Source organism: Embiotoca jacksoni, unplaced genomic scaffold, assembly GCF_022577435.1.
Source record: "Embiotoca jacksoni isolate LCO1_2020_lvr unplaced genomic scaffold, fEmbJac1.0.p SCAF_10, whole genome shotgun sequence".
Lineage (NCBI taxonomy): Eukaryota > Metazoa > Chordata > Actinopteri > Embiotocidae > Embiotoca > Embiotoca jacksoni.
This window is the reverse complement of record NW_027185230.1, coordinates 19,019,477-19,026,930: the sequence shown is the minus strand read 5'-3', so window position 1 is coordinate 19,026,930 and position 7,454 is coordinate 19,019,477.

The window sequence follows — 7,454 nt, the reverse complement described above, 5'->3', positions numbered from 1 at the left end:
CATTGCTCCGCTGTGATCCAGCTGTCCACCCCATTCATCATCCCGCCACTCTCCCCCGCACAGAATTATTATTTCTTTGATGTGTTACTAGTTGAAAACAAATCCATTTTTCTGGCCATCAATTTATCATTTGGAACGGGGAGTCACACTTCAGTTGTAGGGCCGTCCACATTTTCCCAATTCCAACTTGCACCGGGTCCTGTGTGTGTGTGTGTGTGTGTGTGTGTGTGTGTGTGTGTGTGTGTGTGTGTGTGTGTGTGTGTGTGTGTGTGTGTGTGTGTGTGTGTATCGACGCTCATGAAATTCATGTATCCTGTTGTGATCAGAGCTGCGACCTCAGAAGCAGGACGGGCGAAATCAGAGGTAAATAGAAATGATAAGATGAAACAGAGGGAGGAGGTGTGTGTGTGTGTGTGTGTGTGTGTGTGTGTGTGTGTGTGTGTGTGTGTGTGTGTGTGTGTGTGTGTGTGTGTGTGTGTGTGTGAGAGAGAGAGAGAGAGATAGGGCTTCCCTGTTCCTCCAGTCGTCCTCCTTCACCTAACGTCTGTGATAATTTATCACTCCTTCTAGCTTGGCTGACAAACTATTTGCAGGAAAATGAGTTTTTTCCGCTACGGATTTGTCCTCTGGGAATAGAAAGGGGAACTGCTGTGTTTTTATTCCATCACGCGCACACACACATCCAGATGTGTGGTTGTTTGAGTGCACACACACACACACACACACACACACACACACACACACACACACACACACACACACACACACACACACTGAGGTCTCCAGTATTTATTGGGGGTAGGGGGAGGTGGTTAAGATAAATGAGGTAAATTAATAGAGTCACTGAGGGAAAAGATCTGCTTCCACACCAGCAGATCTGCAACTGACACACACGAGATGAGCACACGCGCACACACACACACACACGCACGCGCGGACACCACCATCCTCATTCACTCCCTGTGTTCCTCCCTCCTTCACCTCCCTCCTCCCTCCCTCCATCTCTCACTTTGCTCTCCGGTCCTCCTGATCCCTCGTGCGCCCTCCCACAGATGACAAATGTACGCTGAGACAAACAGCGATCGGGCCGTACAGCATGATGTCAGCTTAGATCAACACCGGGACAAAAGCAAATATCACAGCATCGACACTGCATTACAAGCGCTCCGCCTGCGCGTGTGCGTGTGCGTGCGCGTGCGCGTGTGCGTGTGTTATCACGGCGGCTGGCCCGGGTCACTGGATTCCAATCTCACTTTCAACCTCATCAGCCAAGATATCGACAGTGTGCTTGGCGGAGAATTACACGACAGTAAAGGCCTAATTACGCTGCTGGTCCCTTCGGCTGTCTGTAATCGTCCCAACACGGCGCGTCAGTGGGACATCACAGCAGTAAATCTCTCCGTCTCTCCTAATGCCTGCCAGCATCACACTGTTAACATGTCTTTCCACTTTATTGTCTGGCGACAACTGAGACAGACAAAATATACGCCGAAGTCAGTCAACTCGCGTTATTTAAATATGACATTGACGAAATGCAAATATGTGTGTTTCGGTGGAAGCTGCGTCCATAACTTCGCTCTTGTATCCCTCTCGGTGACAGACAGGAGGGAACTGCAGGATGAACATCCCACTTAGCCTCGTTTAGAAGTGATTTGTACGTCCCGCTGCAGCCTCTCGTCCTCTCCACCTGATCCATCCACCCATCAGCTCCATCCACCCATCAGCTCCATCCACCCATCAGCTCCATCCACCCATCAGCTCCATCTCCGGTTCGATAAGCTTTTAACTTCTGTTTTACTTACTGTTTCTGTTACATGTCAAATTTGAACCCGTGCATTAAATAACTGCTTGGACTCGTTGTGGTGAACAATTTACCGCCTCAGCTTGGTGTGACTGCATGCCAACATTGGCTAATTAAGAAATGCCAGATTAAAAGCATCCGTGCCCTTGAGCAAGGCAGTTTTATCCCAACAGGACACGTCGTGTCAGTCTGTTCAATGGCTGTCAAGACTCTGACATTAACCAGAAAGTCAGGATCGTTCATCCTGCAGCTGTTGAGATGTTTCGATCCGGACCGAAGTCATCGATGATGGATGTCTGCTGCTACCTGAAGACAAAAACAGGTGGACAGTTTAATTTGTGGCACACCGGAAATAGACATTTGAGAAGCTTAATAACAAACCTAAGATAGTGTCTAAGATTAAAAAAAAAAAACCCTGTTCTGTACTTTGTGTACTTTTAAAGATGTCAAATGTAGAGCTATTTTCTCCAAGACAGTATTTCCTCTGTTAACTAACTGTGTTGTACCGAGACAGTAAGAAGACACTAATCCAGAAGATGACAGGGTTTGGGTTTTCTTTCTCACATTCACTTGAATATTTTCTGCCTTTTAGGATGTCGAGGCTCTCTTACCATCATTTGAATAACTAGTCTTTCTGTCTTGTCAGAGGAGCACCTGAGTTCCCATGAGGACACTCGACTCCACACCCCTCCAAGCGCTGCAGCCAATTGCCAACTTTGTAATGCCCGTCTCCACGGTGATCGCCTCTGACTGACAGGCATGAAGACAAGGTCCACCAGTCGCTCTGATCAAAGTCTCCTGCAATTACTAGTGTGTGTCGATGGGGGGTGCGTGCGTGTGCGTGCGCGCGCGCGCGCGCGTGTGTGTGTGCGTGCGTGTGCGTGCGTGTCTGTGGGCCTCTATCACCCGCGCTGAACTCCTTCATGTAAATCATGAAGGTAACGACGGCGCATTTTAAATAAATCAACTCCACCTTCACATTGTTTTATCAGAAATCCTCCAAACTGAAGACACGGAGAACAGAGGCGGAGAAAATGGACGTGTTGCAGGTTAACCAACGGAAAAGGGAGTCCAAGTTGCATGTGGTCGAAACACAACTAAACATTACGCGCACAACAAGCCCCTCTGCTGCTGACGGCTCTTACTGCCTGTATGCCATTGTGGCTCTCACAATAGTCATCATGCTGGGATTTTGTGTGGAGCTGCTGGCAACAGTTATTAGCCCCCCGAAAGAAAGTTAAAGGGGAAGCAGTCAAGAGAAGAACAAGACGATTTGGGGTCCCAGTTGGGGGGTCAGCAGGATGAGGAGGGGGATAAGGGGAGTGAGGTCAGAGGGTAACACCAAAGCGGAAATGGGGGGCACAAGGGGGGAACAATGAACGGGGCTGGACTAAGACAGACAAAGCTGCATGGAGGGAGGGGAGGACAGCGCACAAAACACAGGAAGATGAGGAGAAAAAGATGAGGGGAGCTACAACAGATGGTAAAGGCCGGTCGGGGAGAGAGGGGCGGCACTGGGGGGGGGGGGGGGGGGGGGGGCAAGCTGAAAAGCTGGTGGCAACACATGCATCATGACAGTACCAGAGAGGAAGAAAGAGTCAACACCTAAACAGGTCTGGAGCCCATATGGTAGCACGCAGGGCAACACTGAACAGGTCACGTGTCTGCAGCTTTCTGGGACAATGAAAGTCCTCATGTAAACTCAATGTGTACTGATGTGGACTTCAGTCTGTCTTCAGGAGGACATGTGACATCCCAACACCTGAGGAACTTCAGAGCAGCTTAACACAGCTTTAATAAGACCCACAGATGAAGTCTAAAGACATGAACAAACCCCCCCATCCCAAAAAAAAAGTTTAAAAAAAAAAGAGGAATTTGGGAGAATTAACGTTCACATAAATATTTCATGTGTAGTCTTGTGTAAATATATAATTATTTTCCAAGTGTATATCAGTGTTGGAAACCTCCTAACTAAGATCAGGGTGGAAAATATACGTTTCAGCACTTGTGCACTGAAATCACTGCCCTTAATGGGATCATCAATACTGAGGTGTTTCTGCAGCTATTATGACCCAATTATGTGGCTCATCTCGAATCGCTGACCACAAAGAGACGCGCGCCCGCTCGGCTAGATTTATAAAAGTTGTCATTAAGTGGATGCTTTTTCCGGGAAGCATTTATCTTGACGGGAGCGAGCGCGCAGCGAGGAGGCGATGCATCAGTCTGCGGGAGCGCGCACTGCGAGACGGACAGCACTTCTGCTTAGTTAGAGAGGCGCGTGAGAGAGCTGCTAACAACTGTGTGAAAATAGAAGATGTTGTTTTTTGTTTTTTATTTGTTTTGAATATTTCTGTGTAATTCCCTTCCAATAGACGCATGATGTGTCCTCGTGGACAATCTTCCGTGTGCTGTTTCATTTGGACATTTATCCAAAGTTTAGCGCGGTGTTTCTGTAATATACCTTCAAATATATTCGAGTTTAAACCTCATATTAAATTTAAAGATTTCAACTTAATCGCTCGAATTGTTTCCAATTCTCGTTTTTAGTCAGAAACCAAATACCATAAACAGGGAAAACAGTTCTGCATGATTTCTTATCTCCGGAGTCGGAAATGGTCGCTGTGACCTTTTCGCCTCGGCTCTTGTTGCCACCTGTCGCCGCAGGTTACCTGCTTTTTGGCGGAGACGCAAACTTTGCTCCGGGAAGTAAATCCGGAGATAAACAAGACACACCCGGACAAAAAAAAAAATAGGAATAAACGAGCCTCTTTTTTGTTTCTTACTTTTAGCGTTGAACTCACCTAATGAAGTGATCTATTAACACCCGAGCAGGCAGCCTGACGGAAGTCCAGTGAGATCCTCTGGTCTTCTTCCTGAAATGTTTCAGCACTTTTTTTGTGACAGTATTCACAGTTTTTTGCTCAGTTGTAGATGAATATAATTTATTTATTCAGCAGCACAGCAATCAGGAGGAAAAAAACGATGGGACTTCCAGATTTAGATGAAAGCTGAAGGAGGGTGAAGATGCGTTCAAGGTTCCTTAAAATCTGCCAAAATCCGTTTTTAATTACTCTTTATTTGACGCCATTTAACCTGAATGGTTAATTCTGAGTGACATGAGGGTTGAAGTATAAAATTCAGAAAACTGCATATCCTGTCGGACGAGGATTAGTGTTAGCCTATTAAATATAATGTGGCAGCCTGTATGCAAATAGCATGTTAGCAATTATAGTCCGGATTTTGTTTCCAGATTGCACCTTGGGAATCTCTATTTTTGTACCAGGACTATAAAAACATGTAGGCCCACAATAAATACATAAATAAAACATGAATTTCCTGTTTATCAAGTTGTCTCTTTGTATTTTGACACTAAATCTGGTTTTAAATCGGGAAACCGAGATCTAAATCATTTATAACATTTTTATGAGTGAAAACGAGGATTTTAATTTCTATAAAGACAAGAAAATTCATAATTCTAACGAAAATTATTTATTTTAATTGTGTTCCTCAGATTTGTCTTTCAGTGCAAACTGCAGAAAATCTAGATTTGATGAATGGACTACATGGAGAGTTTTGTTTGTCAGTTTACTGAAATTAAAAAGTTCTGTGTGTCCTAAATGATCCGAGAGACTTTTCCATTAGAAAAGGAAGAAATCAACTTTTTGGGTTTAATTCAAGACTTGAAGAAACAAGAAGCTCCTGATCTGACATCGTTTTTTACAATATTAGTCTCCATACGTCGAGTCCGGATTTAGGGCGTGTATGAATTTTGCCCCCTGGCAAGTAGACCCATGTAATTAAGATCTATTTTATCATCATGATACCAATCTGTGTGTTTTAATCCCTTGTTCAACTCTCGGTAACCTCTGTGCCACTCTTTCTGCCACCTCTCCCTGCAGGCACTTGTCATTTTCTATGGTCACTTTACAGATGACCGTCTCTGTTTCCAGCTGATGTTATGATTCCCTTTAATCTCCTGACACTTTTATTTGTCTTAAAACAGGCTCCCCATTGTCGTGTGTGGCAGAGCTCCTCAAACACGAAGAATGAAGGACTTCAATCACAAATGAACGAGATAAGGACTGCAGCGTCCAGCCTGGCGTTTGAGCTCCCTCTTCTTGTATCTCCTTGTTTCTTAATTAATTCTCACAGATTACAAAAAGCTTGAACGTCATTTATGTAAAAAAAAAAAAGTCTCTAATTTTGTCTCCTGAGAGACAGATCACTTTCTCTAAAGTCCATATGGTTGCGTGAAGCTGCTCTTATGAACCACAGACGACACGGTGCCGGAGACGCCTGTCATTAGAGGTGCTGTGTTTGTTTTACAGGCTTGTGAGAACAACATTAACAGCGTTTTAAACTCACCGGGATCCTGACACCCTGCTGTGACATCACGCACATCCAGGCCTGTTTTACGCATGGCATGCTGAGAGTCAAATCAAGAAGTTTCGGTATTGAAATCTACTTTAATGTAGACACGTGTGCATCCTTCTCAGGGTGAGAGAAATACAGAGGTCATCAAAGAGCAAAGAAAAGCTGGAAGTGAAGGCAACATTTTCAAGAAAAAGACCGTTTCAGTCTCACAGCTGATTTACGCATCTCCAGACAGTTTTTAATTTATTTCTTTTTATCTGGCAAAGGAAACCGAAAGATCCACCTCCTATCCTGTTTTCATTTCATTTCAAATTTTATGCTAAATTTAAAGGGGAAAAAAAGAACACATTTTTATATTATTTTGTCACTTTACTAATAGAATTAAGGTCAAACTTTGCAGAAAGCACTCAGAGGGGCAACTCACCTGTCAGGAGAACAGATGTTTTAACTTACCTGAACACAGGAACAGTTTTATTGTGATGAAATATATTTAGTGATCTGCAAGTACAGAACAAATGGAAACTTTCTGATAACAGATAAAACATGGAGATTTAAATGACAAAATATCATAATATAATTCACTGTCTGGTCTTGAAAACGTCAAATAATTTGGAGATAAGAGTCACATCAGTCTCTCCTGGATCAGTTGACTTGTCAGTAGTTTATCAAAGCTGCTTTTTTTTTTTTTTTTTTGCCTTTCACTTTCTTCTATTTGCACAAAATTGTTGCTTGCGAGTCCTTTTTGGTCATTGGACGGTGTTTTCCTCAGTCAGGTGTTTGTCTGTCAGGGAGGAACTGAGAGGCATCGCACCAAATCAAGCACTAAATTGCGTGTGGAGGTCGGAAGCAGTGTCACATGCAGGGCCGTCCACAGTCTAATGAAGGCTGCAGCGCTGCAGCTGAATGGAAACAAGCCGTCTCCCTGACAAGTGTTTCCGTACAGTCGCTCAGTGGGTGTAATGCCATCAAAACACAGGGTCAGTCATCCTGTCTTTTCCTTTTTTTTTCTCACTTCCAGCTTGAGGGAATGCTTCTTCTTTTTCTCCCTGTTAAGCCACGCCCCCTTTCATCACCCTGGTCCAATGGCTGCAGGGCTCCGTCCTGTGCGCAGGCCCGGTTGGATAAAACCTGGCTCAGTTTTGGCTGCGCACACACAAGACAACACAACAGCAGTGGATCCTCCTTCAGTACAGCCCGGACACACACCGGATCGCACCACCAGAGTCCCATCATTTGGATAATATCAGATATCTGCTGGGGAACATTTTTATTCTGAGCT